The following is a 15,091-nucleotide window of genomic DNA, read 5'->3' as shown; positions in this document are numbered from 1 at the left end:
GCTTGGGAATCCCAGGGTCACGAAGCGGACAGTGTCCGTTCGCTGGCTACTTGAGGGCAAGAGACAAAATGGACACGTATCTAAAATGGAACCCAAGGGTTCAGATGGACATGCCCAGGAATGAGACAAACCGTACATAGTAGCGTAGCGAAAACGCATACACCCACTAAACTCGTCATTTGCGGTTCGTAGATACCAAACTCGTCCATATTCGAACATACCCAAAATGTCGGTCCGATTCCCACGGAACCTCAGACGCTCCTTTTGCCCTCATGTAGGCAAGCACTAGTCGAGATCAGAATCGATTTCGATATTCATCAAATCGTTCAGTTGCTGCTGGAACATCATTCTATTCATCAACGTCTCTTTGGTAGCTAATGGCCGTCTTATACACGTTGTAGCACAGAGGCCACATAAGGCCGGACCACACTGCACGCAAAGACAACATGTGGACAGAAACGTTACAACAACTCCTACGATCATCAGAATCTTCCAACCCCAGGTTGATATCAGGCCCCAAAACCATCCTAGAAGCGTCCAATTACCCTCGTCCACGTGTATGGACTCGGAGATCTTATGCAACTTCGAGATGGCTTGGTAAACGGTTGGAGCGTTGTCAGGAATGAAAATGCAACAGCTCGAATGAATCACTTTGCACACACCACCTCTGTCTGCAAGAACAACGTCTAGAACCATACGGTTCTGCAACGTCATAAGTCTATCCGCCTGAAGTTCTGCTGTTAAATTACCAAGAGCACTCGCAGTTATGTTAGCAGTCAATTCTACCACACGGGTCAACTGTCTCAGGTTCCTACTATTAACCATAGGTCCCCAAAACGGCAAGAAACCCTTAAAGAAGTCTCCTGCTTCTTGACCCGCAGTGTCTTCTTTGCTGACAACGCCTCTCACAACTCTAATTTTGTGATAGTCTGAGGCAACCGTAAAAGTCGGTGGCAAAAGATTCGCAATATAACAGGTTCCCGAGAAGTCACGGGGCAACCATGTATATGCACGCTCATAACATACGAAATAGGTACCCTTGGCAGTCAGGAAAACAGGGGAAGAGAGCATCGGTAGAACGTACGTGTCAGTACAAGCACTCTCCCCAAGCTGAGCTCTCGGATTTCGACCAAGACCTTTCAAGCAGAAATTACCGAGGTGGGGTACGATCCATATTGGAGACGAGCTCTTGAGCTGTCTATCACCCACTGACATACTATACTCAGCCTCACTCAGATCTTTATATGCTTGTATCTCTTCATCTGGGATAAGCGATGCATCGGAAATATCTCTATCTAAATCAGCAATCGCTATCACCAAAGGCTTGTGGTACGGACCAGGACCAAAGTTTGCAGAACGTGGCTCTCGACTGGGGTAGGAATCTAGTGCACTACGGAACATAGTTTGGAATGCTCGAGCTGACCCCTGGGAACTGTAAGGAAGAACCAAATACGGAATACCTCTATCCATGGTATGTGGCATTAACCCACACACCCAACAGTTGGTAGTATTCATCACCAACTGATGCTGATGTAGGAGTTGAACGAAGGAGTTATTCATGAATTCCGCACGTCTAACCTGTTCATGTTGGGGCAGAGGATGAAAGGAATGTGGAGAAACAGTAGTAATGGAACCTAGTTTAGGAGAAAAGGTAGGTGAAATGGAAGGCAATAACGACTGTATTCCAAAATACACTCCGCCCACCAATAGCATAGAAACAGTCAAAAACAGTAGAAATATCTGAAACAAAAAACATTTCGTTCGTACAATCTTATGCAATTTTGATCTTTGCGCCGACATCCTTTCTACTTCCAACAGCTTAGAGAACGCCATCCTCTAAAAACCGTCCGTGACGTCCTTGACGCACTTCGTTCTGAGTAGCGATTATCAATCCCCAGGAGTTCCCAGGAATCGACAAAAGGTAACTGACCTAGTATCAGGAACCTGCTAAACAGGAGGAAGTACCCGCATGGCCGTACGGTTAACCCGGATGATAGGTTTTCTTAAACAAACATCCAACTTAATAAAAAATCTCTTAGCTGTAAAAGGTACACGTAGAAAGAAATTCAAAAATCAGCAAAGGATGCAATTGTTCTTAATGTTCGTGGCAACAGTATACGATAATATAGAAAAATTTTATTAGTCTTTGTCATGTGAACGAAGAAAATATCGACTTCTTCCAGGTCGAGTCTGCTCTTCAAATAATTGTTCTGCTGGTGAAACAATGTTCAGTCGATTAGATGACAATTCAGACCTTGAGTTCTCCAAAACTGATGACTCATCAGATGTGTCCGGCTGCAATGAATTGTCTACTACAGGTTGAGCATCGCTAAACGGCACGTAACATAGAGGGGTCTCGGTTTCCGCCGTCGCAATACCAGTTCTCACCCAATTATCTGCTGGTGAGGGGATCGGAACCTTTTTAGTATGGGTGGCATGCACCCAGTTCTTTCTGCCTTCCAACCGAACTGCAGTACTTGTAGCTAGCAACACTTGAAAGGGACCCACAAATCTTGGCTCCAGACTGCGTTTTCTGCCAAAATTGCGGGTAACAACCCAGTCACCCGGTTGGAGCCGATGTCCAGGACCCTCTGTCTGTGCCGGTAAAGCTTCAAAGACCTGTTGATGAATTAACCTCAGTTTAGCAGTCAGATCATGAAGATAATCAATTAACATTGGATACTCAAGACTATCAAAGGCCTTAGGCCTCTGGACTCCCCAAATATTTGCTGGGCGGCCGAACACAATCTCATATGGGCTAAGCCCTACTCGAGAGTGCACAGTCGCCCTGGTTGAAAAGAGAGCCAAAGGCAAAGCATCAGGCCATGACAAACCAGTCGTAGCTTGTATCTTTGCAAGTTTCAGTTTCAGAGTACCATTGTACCCTTCGACCAAACCCGCTGCCTGAGGATGATTGGCGCTATGGAATTTCTGTCGAATTCCAAGGCCCTTACACACACTCTGCATCACACTTCCCACAAACTCACTTCCGTTATCTGACCACACAATCCGTGGCATTCCATACCGAGGAAAGTATTCCTTCAGTAGGACTTTCGCTGTGGACAGGGCAGTATTATCCTTAAGAGGATAGGCCTCTATCCATCTGGAGAACGCACAGACCACAACTAAAACGTACTTCAGATTATTGCATCTCTCCATATGAATGAAGTCCAGTTGGATGACCTCAAAGGGACACGTAGGAGGGGCAAAATAGCCAGGTGGAGTGGGGGTGCCCTTGCCAGTATTATACGTCAAACACACCATACAATTCTTAACCACTCTCTCAGCGCATTTAGCGATACCATCATTCTTCCATACAGGAGACAATAACCTACATATACCTTTCGCGCTAATATGTGACAAGCCGTGAGCCATAATCACAACGGCTAGCACATATGCATCCGGTAACATCCACCTCTGACATTCCGACAAGTCAACCCAACATCCATGGGTGTCTAACTTTCCCGTACTTTCTTTCCACTTGGTCTTTTCAGTTTTAGTGGCCTCATTCTGAATTGCTTTCACGCTCTCAACAGTGTCTTCACACATACCAGTCTCCGTCGGCCACCGCACTGAACTCGTAACATACATTCGGGACGCAAGATTCTTAGCCGTTTCCTTAGCAATCTCATCCGCAAATGCATTACCACGACCAACATCATCCGTAACCTTTCGATGCGCACTACATTTAATGATCGCCACCTGTTTAGGCAATGTAAGTGCATCCAAAAGATCATTCACAAGCTGTCAGTGTTGGATCTTCGTACCATGCGATGTCATAAATCCTCTCTCTCTCCACAATCGGCCAAAGCTATGTGCAACACCAAACGCATACTGACTGTCAGTAAACACATTCACTCGCTTTCCTCTAGACAAAACACACGCTCTCGTCAACGCAATCAACTCTGCCGCTTGCGCTGAATTCTGACTCAATCTCGCAGTTTCCACAACCGTACTCAGCGTCACTACAGCATACGCAGTCGTCACATCACCATTCGGCAACTTAAAACATGAACCATCAACATACAAAGTGCCATCGGGGTCTATCAATGGAGTGTTTTTCAGGTCCACACGACCCTTCGTTTCTTCTTCAGTTCGTAAATAACAATCATGTGGTGGTACATCATTCGATTCCACATTAGTCGGCAACAATGTCGCCGGATTAAGGACATTACAACGCTTAATCTGTATATGACTTGCCAAAAGTGTCAACTCGTAACCGGACAACCTTGCACTCGTCAGATGTTGAGTTTTTGTACGATTCAGGAGAGTGTCAACTGCATGCGGAACCATCACTGTGAGCATATTATCCATAACCAGACCTGCGGATTGTCGAATAGACACCGCAGCTGCCACTGTCGCTCTCAAGCAACTTGGCAACGCTCTAGCTACCGGGTCTAAGGTCGAGGAAAATATGCACTTGGACGCTGCTTACCACCAAATTGTTGCGTCAAAACACTCAACGCACAACCTTCTCTCTCGTGAACGTATAGTGTAAATGGCTTACTGTAATCAGGAGTACCTAACACAGGAGCCGAACACAACGCATCACGCAGTTCAGAAAAACTTTTCTGACATTCTTCCGTCCATGGCAAAGGAGTCGAAACATCCTTGCACGTAAGAGCTATCAATGGCTTCGCTAACAGTGAAAAGTTTGGGATCCACTGTCTGCAGTATGACGTGATACCTAGAAAGGCACGCACATCTCTCTGAGTTGTTGGCACAGTCATTTGAGCAGTCGCTGCAATTCTTTCTGGGGTCAACCTTCTTCCCTCTTTTGACAATAAGTGACCTAGATAGGTTACTTCTTGACAACAATATTGCAATTTAGAAGGTGACACTTTATGATGTAAGTCACATAGATGCTGTAACAGTGATACTGTAGCAGTTTTGCAAATCTGTTCAGTGTCAGCAGCTACCAACAGATCGTCAACGTACTGAATCAAGGCCGCACCAGCCGGTAACACAAACGCATCAAGTTGGCTCTTAAGCGCTTGACTATAGATCGATGGACTCTCACAGTAGCCCTGAGGTGCGCGTTTAAACCTGAAACTGCGACCACCTAAGGAGAAACCGAATAGATCTCTGCTTTCCTCAGCAATCGGAATGCTAAAGAAAGCATTCTTCAGATCGATTACCGAGAACCATGATGCAGAAGCTGGAATCAGAGTCAGCAAAGCTGTAATGTCAGGCACCACGGGAAACTGTGGAATCGTAATTTTATTTACCTCCCGTAAATCAATAACAAAACGATACACAGGAGGCTTGGATGGATCAGTTTGTTTCAAAATAGGTAACACAGGACTATTACACACGTTACCCCGAGTTTCTTCGATGACATCTTTATCGATCAGATCGTAAATGATCGCTAATAGTGCTCGCTCTCCATCAAGAGAGATACGATACTGGGGAATGCGTGGTAAGCGCACATTTGATTTCAATTGAACAACATAAGGTGGTATATCCAACAGGCCCACGTCATTGGGACCTGTCGCCCACAAAAACTTAGGAAGAGAACTCAATTCCGGTGGGAGCTTATCAGTCGACAAATACATAGGAGAGATCACTTTCTGACCCAACGTAAGCTCCACTCCCGCAGGAGAACAGTACAATGTCGCATATAACCGCTTCAACAAATCCAGACCCAAAAGATTCTCACCACAACCAGTAGTCAAAAGCAAAGGAGCTTCTAACTCACGAGACCCAATTGTAAGGGGCAACGGGCTAGAAACTGGATTGCTAACGGGGGCGCCAGAGAATCCAACGGAAACATTCATTAAGCCAGACAAAGGCGCGCCAGGGAGTTTCGAATGCATGATGGAGCTTTTCGCTGCACCAGTATCCAACAGAAAAGGTTCAACTACGCCCAATGTGGCAACTGCGACGTAAGGCCCTCTCTGATCAACTGGAACCGATACCACTCCCTTTCTTTGTCTATGGCTGTCCTAATAATTACTGGCAGCAGCAACATCATGCTCGACATAATAGTCGTCCACATGATACTGTGCAGATCTACCAGCCGACAAATCGCGCCGATCAAAGCAATTTTGCGAGTCTACTGAAGTGACAAAACGTTCATTCTGATTCTGAGTAACACCGCGACCTCTACCACGTGATGCTTGTTGAGGACCACTACGACCTCCTCGAGTCGAAACACCATTGTTTCGGTCACGCAAAACTGGACAATTAAACTTCAGATGGCCCTCACCCCTACAATATGCGCATTGATTATACCCCAACATAGTTCGTGGTGTAGAGGAGTCAGTATGCGACTGCGACCTAGAGAACTGCGACTGTAATCGATTTTGCTGTTGCGAATCATTTTGAATCGAGCGCGGGGGATACGCTTGCTGCAATAAGACCTTAGTTTTAAGATCCTTCGTTTTCTTATCTACACGTTCGCTTTCTTCTTTCTCTCTATTTTCGTAGTATTGGGCCGTAGCTAATATTTGAGCAGTGGTAGAAACAGCCCACAAACTTTCAGAATTATTCAATTTGTTGCTTAGTTCTGGCAGCAGATTCGATACGAATTTATCAACAAACAGTCGCTGACCTCCCTCAGTGCTCATATCCTGACCACTATGATCGATGAATGCCTCCTCAAATCTCGTAAAGAAATCGGAGACACTCTCGTCCTTCTTTTGTTTGCACGCAGACAGTTTATCCCAGTTAACTCTTATCGCTGGCATAAGCGTCTTCATAAGCGTAATTATCCTCTGGGGTAGATTCTCAAGGAGCTGTTCAGGTTTAGCCCCACCAACTTGCCGTGCGTCAGCCGCAGCAAGAGCAGCCCAATCACCGCCTAACTCGGCTACGTGATTCTCTTGGCGGATTTTCGCCCAAATCGGTTGAGGTACTACATTACCAAACAACATGTCGATGTCGGCAAGGTTCATAATAGTAGCATCCACTAATTGGGATAACTCCTTATAATAACCTGCCGGATTTTTGCGGGGGTCAGGCAAAGTTTGCTTCACCTGCAAGACTTCCGATCGCTTCCAGGGGAGGTGTATCCAAACTCTCTGAAAGTGTGGTAGAATAGCAGGGACAGCAGCAGGATCACCTGGCATCCACACTGGGGGAACTTCCCGCATAGGGTACTGACCAGATTGTGCCAACCGCTCCTCAGCTTCACCCTTAAACAACGCTCGAGGCGATACCGTAGATCGAAAAGATAACAGACGCTCTAAAGCATGTCTAACATTACTACCCACAATCATACCACTCGAAAATTGATTCTGAAGTTCAGTGATCTCGGGCGGTACATTGTCTACCGCATCATTATCCCACTCTTCTCTCAAAGATTTACACATTTCCTCGTACACAAATCTTTGTGTGGGCTCATTAAACTGAGAAAACGTCTCGAAAACTATACGCGAAGTGTACTTCGCAGGATGACTAATCCATTTACGCGCCAGTTTCACTAATGACTCACGTTCTCTACCATCAGGAATTTGACTGCGCCTCTGAGAGACATCAGAAAGATCGGACCCAAGTATCGGCCCAAAAAGTGGAGAATAGAGATTAGCGACAGCACCAAATATACGACTACGAACAGAAGGGGAGGAAGAAGGAAGCACAGGAGTAACTACATTAGGGGTAACCGTAGAAATAGTAGAAGTAGTCGAGATAGCAGGAGTAGTAGTAACAATAGGCTGAAGAGGTACAGGCGAAGGAGCAATCGGGAAAAGAGCAGGTAGCGGAGGATGAACAATTTGCGACACAAGGGGATTCGGAAGAACAGGAGGAACGACAGGCTGTCCAGCAGCCGCCAAGACAGCAGGTTGGGGATCAGGAGGAATCACAGGACCCACAGTATCTGGTGCATAGGGAGGTGGTGATTTCAATAGATAATACAGTAATGAATCCTCTACCGCTTCTTCTCCCGTCTTATCAGGACTAGACGGTAAAACCGGATAACATTTATCTACCGCCATATGATGCAATCTAGCAAAAACTTCCTGCTCCTTCTCATCCTTGTCTCGCTGATACTGTTCTGCATTTCGCATTACCGCAATAACACCTTCTCTCTTATTTTTCTTAGACTGTTTGATTTCTTTCTGCTTGGCCTCTTTACGCCATAACCGAAAGGAATCAAACATGGCCGGCCTAGCCTTCTTTTTAAACAATTTAGTTTCAAGATTATCCAATATTGCAGTTTCAAAACTACCATGTGGTGGCCAACTAAGAACACCATCATTTTTAGTATATCGAATCCAATATTCATTATATACGATAGGACCTACTCCGTGGCGGCTATAGAGCTCATAAATTGGAGTTCCAACTGGAGGTATCGGACATGAATCCTCCAGTCGGGAATCCGTGCTGCAACATTTAAGGAAACCAAACAAAGTACTACGGCCAGGCATCGTGCACACTAACCGAGTTTACAAACTTCAAGGGCTATCGAATTACGATGTCCTTGCAAAAAAATGCAAGACCCTCGGTTTTTGGCAATTGCAATTGTCAAATAAAACCCAACAACGAAGAACCAACAACTAAGAACCACAAATGCAATGGAACCATGCAAACAACCAAGTCTTCTTTGGGAGCGACCCACAAATACTTAACTGAAAAAAAGCAATGGCGTCACCAGGAAGGTCCGTCTATCGTCTCGCCGTACAAAGGACTACGCCAGGCGCCAAAACAGGTCGTCAGTCAGGGCATCAGTCCGTCGCAGCCGTCAGGAGGCGGGAATCTTCGCGGGAAAAGTCTTCGGGCCACTTATTTCGACAACTGGATCGATGAAGCGGGGTGCACCCTCCCTCGGAGATTTCACACGAAGTTCCTCACGATCGTCGGGCTTTGGACCGGTACCGCTGATGTCGCTCTACGTTGGGCGCCAACTGAAGGACTGGGCTATTCTAAGGCCCAGCGGATCCAGGGGACAACATCTGAAACCTTCGTGGGTTACCTGTTCCGGCGTACAAAACACAGAGACACGGGACACTTCCTGCGGCGTCAAAGATCAGCATTTATTTACTGAAGGGATACAGAAATCGCAAGAAGTACACAACGTGTAGGTTCTGAGAGACTGCTTCAAATTGCACAAGTGGATCGCTCCTTTTATACACATTTTCGTCATTGATCAGCATGGCGAACAAAAGTTACAACTCAGTTCCCACAATAAACTTCAGAAAAGTCGCATTCATGTTTTCAGAAACCCGAAACATAATTACAGCAGCATTGCCGGTTCCCAACTGTAAAAACACATTATCCCCACATTAAGCACATTCCATTCTGACCGTAACGAATTAGAGGAAGGGACAGAAACAGATGTAAAAGAAAAAAAACAAGGATGCACAACAGTTTAGAAAACAGTGTAGAGAGCAATATCGGAAACTTGATTGCAGGATCAAAGGACTCGTGCCTAATGTATGCACGATTGAGACAATAAACTAGCACGGCGAGATGAGCCTCGAGCGGAGCCATCTGCCCTTGCCGTGTCATCCCCCTCATCATAAAGACAACTTCAAAGGAACATGTGTCCTCCACGAAAGCTTGGGAATCCCAGGGTCACGAAGCGGACAGTGTCCGTTCGCTGGCTACTTGAGGGCAAGAGACAAAATGGACGCTGTATCTAAAATGGAACCCAAGGGTTCAGATGGACATGCCCAGGAATGAGACGAACCGTACATAGTAGTGTAGCGAAAATGCGTACACCCACTAAACTCGTCATTTGCGGTTCGTAGATACCAAACTCGTCCATATTCGAACATACCCAAAATGTCGGTCCGATTCCCACGGAACCTCAACATGTTATGGAAAATACTTTCTAAGTAAGAAAGTTTGCTATGACCATTTTCTACATATGGGTCTCTAATCCTAAAAAGATGTATGGCATTACAAACCTGATTTAATATTTTTGAATCATGACTAATTTAAAATTCAAAGTGTACCAATTTCACAATTTTTGGACTTACCTTACACATTACCATGGAAAGGGATAGCCAAAGATTTTGGAATGTCAATCTTTCTCATATTGATTGGTTTAATGTACTTAAAAAGTATTTTGTATCTATCAAGTAGTGGAGATGGGCACATATCATTTGTTTTTTCCTTTTCAGCAAAAGGAGTTGGCCAACAACCATTAGGGTAACCTGGTTGAAGAGGAAGATCTTTGACTTCAAGGCTGGCACATGAGCTGTCTACAACCAGGAAGGAAGAGGATTCCTCATCAGCCACGACGACTGGTACTAGTTCATTCAATCACCAGAAGACTCCTGACAGAAGCTGTTGAGCCCACTCTGGGGGAGAAAGAGTTGGCCATCAGAAGCCAGGATGAAGTGGACAGTGGGGCTCCTTCTTGCCTAGAGCACAATCTCTCAGAGGTGTCACAAGAACAGGCCCCTCCACTATCTGGGGTTTTACCTTGCACAGTTCAGGATGAGTACGATAGAAGATAACTGCATGGTATGCAGAGTAATGAGGTTTTGGTGATATGAACATAAAAAACCTCTCTTTTATTGCATACATTGTTATGTTATGCCAATTGCCTTTCTGCCAAAGTGATTATTTATTGATGTTATTTTGGTCTATGTTATGTGCACAATATATATTCTTTTTATATAATACTGTGAGGTGTCTCTTTTTGTGGTGTATTTATTGTGCCACAGGTGTGTGTGTCTGTTGTGCACTGCTTCACATGTTACCTCTGGGATAAGCCTGACTGAGCTGCCAACCTACCAAAGGAGTGAGCAGGGGTTATCTTAGGTGTGTAACTCCTTTACCTTGCCTATAGTTGTGGGTTCTGTCTGGCTTATATTCATACCCCAGCCAACTAGAAACCCCATTTCTAACACATACAATATATTTGTTGACACTTCTTCGTGAAACTTGTACTTCAACAGATTTGTGAAAAAAGTCAGACTTTAGGTCAATAACATGAGGGTGTAAATAAACATATGCAGAAAGGTGTACTCACCTGCTCCAGCCACTGATGCTTTCTTTGTGGATGGACCCTTTGACTAAAGGTGATGAACAAGTGTCCCTGAAGTTGGTGTAGGTAAGGTATCTCCAAATCCAGTAGCTGGAGAAGCCAGAGACATCAATGGGAAATGTGAGGTAAAGAGTTATTAATCAAAGGATAACAGAGGTATTGTACAGAAATGACACCAGTGCAGAGAGATGTGCAAGGAAGTCAAACAACAATCCATAAACAAAATATACAATTATTTACAACTAACATTTGAAAAACAATTGAGAGAAAGGAAAAATAATGAAATATAGTACTAAAGATCAGATGCTCACGGCCTCAGCACATAGTAGAGTGTCTTATTGCTGCTGTCAGAATGTCTCATAATGTCATCTGTGCTTGGACACAATTTGTACACCAGGTGCTGTTGTCTCACTGTATCTGACAAGAGTGTTGTATAGAGAGAAATAAGACACCCAAAGACATGCATGATGATATAGTAACACAAAGTATATGAAACACATAGGGTCCTGTCTAGGGGTGGGTGGCTAACTCCACTCTGCCGGCAGAGTTCGAGGAGTTCTGCTAATCCGGGCTCCGCTTGGAATTCCAAAATTCGGCAAAATAACTCCACCAGCAGAGTGGAGTTTACCAGCAAGCACCACTCACCCCTTAAAGGCCCACATGCATCAACACAAAAACCGGTCGCAAACGGGCAGATTCTCAGAATCTGACCCTTTGCTCCCGGTATTGTTGTATTTGGGATGCATCATCCCAAATGCAAAAATCGCAATTTAAGGAATCTTTAAATAGCGATTCCTTAAATTGCGATTGCATTTAAGGAATCTCAAATTGAGATTCCTTAAATGCAATGCATTAAAGTTAAAAAATTAGCGATTTCGCTAATAGGGGGAGCAAATTACCATGAAGTTGAACTTCATGGTAATTTGCAAACACTTTCAAAAATGCACTTTTGTGCATTTTTCAAAGTGTCATGTTGCGCACACACATGTCCTTAGAGCATGTGTGAGTGCAACATATGTGCACATATCAATTTCAGGGGTGCAATAGGGTGTCATTTTGACACCCTTGCACCCTTGAAATTGAATGAGCAATTTGCGAGTACCTACTGGTACTCGCAAATTGCTCTTGCAATCTACAATTCATTCCTATGGGCCAGGAGGCCCATAGGAATGAATGGGACGGCATTCCTTAATTGCTACTCGCAATTTGCTAGTCGCAATTAAGGAAAGTTAAGGAATCGCTATTTGAATAGCGATTCCTACATGCATAGCCTTTTGCTATTCCTTATTAGCGAATCCTTATTTTTCGCTAATAAGGAATCGCAAATGGCATTGTTGATGCATGTGCCAGTTAGTCTGACCTATTTGAGAAGCATGCATGTCAAACTCAGAACTCCTTCATGGATATCATGTGACATTCTGTATTTTTTATTTTTGGAATATCATGAGTAATTATTTTGGCACTGTTTTTTGGAATCTGGCACACCAGTTCAATGGGTCAATGATGAGTAATTGGTATTTCCTTCAGGTGGCAAAGATGACAAAGAGGAGGTTGACGTTCCCAGGCTGATTCTGTGAGCCTAAATAAATACTTGCTTCTTAATTCTATTAATGTGGCAGTGGTTTTTAGTGCCATAGTGTTGCTTCATCATTGAGCCTCATTAGAATTCCTACTGCATTCAAAGAAACAGCGCCCCTGATTGGAAGCAATGATGCAGAACACAATGCAAATGTTCCTTCTGCCTGCAGCTACCCACAAAGGAAAACACATTTTTCGAGTCCATAAAACCTAATGCCATAAATGTAAGTGCCCCAGAAAGATGCATGTCCGCAGGGCAGGTAGAGATTGGCACTGGGCAGGGGCTGGCACTTATCTCCTGGATTCCTCAGGTCCTTCAACATGACAGCCATTTACCCCTCTGGCACCTTTCTGTGCTGTTCGAAAACAGTGTTGGGCTGCGCTGTTTCAGTCATACATCTTTATTGCACACAGTTTGCAAAGGGATGGTGTGGAGCTAGCAGTGATGTTGGTTTTGGCTTTCTAGTAGTTGCAAAGACAGGTGATTCTCATCTGTTGCATGTAATTAGTGATTTCCAAAGCAGTTTCATGTGCCAGCGTGAGCAGAGAGGAAGATGTTTGTTTTGAAAGGTTTCGAAGTAGCCTCCATGTCATTCATAACCGATCGGCCATTCCTTGCATTTTAGTTGAGGCAGCTTTGTATTCTGGGACTCATAGTTTCGATTTTAACATAGTAAGTATAGGATAAACGTAAATCCTGTATTTGCTTCAGTGTGTGCATAAATCCGAAGCGAACTTTGTTTTAGAAAATTATAAGCAGGCTGCACATATGATTCACTTCATTGCTGCAGTCAGACCTCGCACAGGAGCACAGGAGAGCCTGTTGCAGCTCTGAATGTTTACCCTGACGACACAGGATGCCGACCAATACTGAGCATACCTCCTCCTTTCTCGGATGACACATCCTCTCGTCACTTAAATTAAATCACGCCCATTAGAAATTGAATGTGAATGACACCGATGATTGGCCAATGGGAAGTGCAAGTAGCACTTGTTGATGGAGCAGTCACTGAATAGGGAAGCAGAGCTGTAGGACTAACCTAAGTGGGGGCAGTTATTTTTAATTTATTTTCCAGGAGTTGGTTTAGGGAAGGGGCAGAAGGTAACAGTTGACGGCCTGGAATTATACACACAACAACACAGTAAAAGGGACACTTGCACATCCTCCACTCTGCTGACATCACAGAGGTTGAAGGGCACGTTTGAACCAGGGGATGGAGCAGCCATATGATCCCATTGGTGAACAGACTGCAGGATGCTGTCAGTTCCTGCCACAGATCACCGTGGTGGCAGGCAGCAGGGCACCTGCAAGAGCTCTGTGCTCGAGAACTTCATTGGGCAGGTGAGTGAGTACCCTTGTGCTATGCAGGCTGTGCTGTCCCTCTACCATATACCTGGCTCTGCACAGCGCTTTTGGAGCTCCCAGAGATGTCATGAATACAGGGTGGAAGTGGACACTTAATGACCCCCAGTTAGTATAGCACTAGCCTACATTGTTTCCTTAGGTGCTGTTTGTGAATTCTGCCACTCGTGGAACTCTGCAGAATACCATGGAGTTTTTAGGTAACTCCACGGAATTCCACCGAGTCCAACTCTGTGAGTTCCACCCAACCCTAGTCCTGTCCTGATTTTAAAAGAAAGGCTAAAGTAAATATTCTTGTGATACCATTATAAAAGCAAGTCTTAGCATGAAGAAATGTGAAAAAGTACATTGGCAGAGAACCCCTCCTTCCCCCACTGCATAATAAAGGGAAGGCAAGCTGAGCCATAATACTGGGCCTACATACATTTGCTGATCTATACCATGGAGGACAGTTCTTGCCCCCCTTCACTAACACAGCCACGTGAACAATTATGCCATTAGAAACTTTATTATATTATCAAATTAAAGCAACCTGGAGAAACAGAAACATTGGATTCCCAGATTCCCCATTGACTAACACAGCGCTCAAATACGCCCATACTGCCACATCGCCGCACACATTATTAACCCAACTCTATTTCTAACACTTGTAGCCTCTCCATGGGACACTGCGCAAGCTTGAGAGGCCTGGGAAGTGGAGGCAGGCACAAACATTTCTGCCGGTTAATGGCAATATTGTTGTAGCCAAATCGAGCGACTCTCCCCAAACTACAGGTTAAGGTTAATACATTTGAAATATTTGCATAGAATATACTGTACCCCGGCAAGCCTTAAGATGGGCCTGACTAATGATGCATGATGCCTACGGTGCTCTGCACCAGAAGCCACCTTTTTGCATCTGGCCTGGACATGCCCATGGGTAGCGGACTACTGGCACGCTGTGTGTGCGACAATAGGTGCCATCACAGTGGACCCACTGACACCAGATGTGTCTGTATGCTTGTTAGGCTATGTCAAGGAGCTCCCGGACACGCACCGAAGATTAGTTCCGATGCTGCTACTGTTAGCCAAGCGTAGGGTAGCGATTCTCTGGGGTCGCAAACCAGCACCATCAGTTAAATCATGGATGGCTGACGCCGCACATTGCCAGACACATTTGGCAGCATATTGGGACCTTATGCCCCCGCGAGTCGTTCACACAACATCTGGGA

The sequence above is a fragment of the Triturus cristatus genome, chromosome 4_2 (assembly GCF_964204655.1).
Source record: "Triturus cristatus chromosome 4_2, aTriCri1.1, whole genome shotgun sequence".
Lineage (NCBI taxonomy): Eukaryota > Metazoa > Chordata > Amphibia > Caudata > Salamandridae > Triturus > Triturus cristatus.
This window is presented reverse-complemented; position numbering follows the sequence as displayed.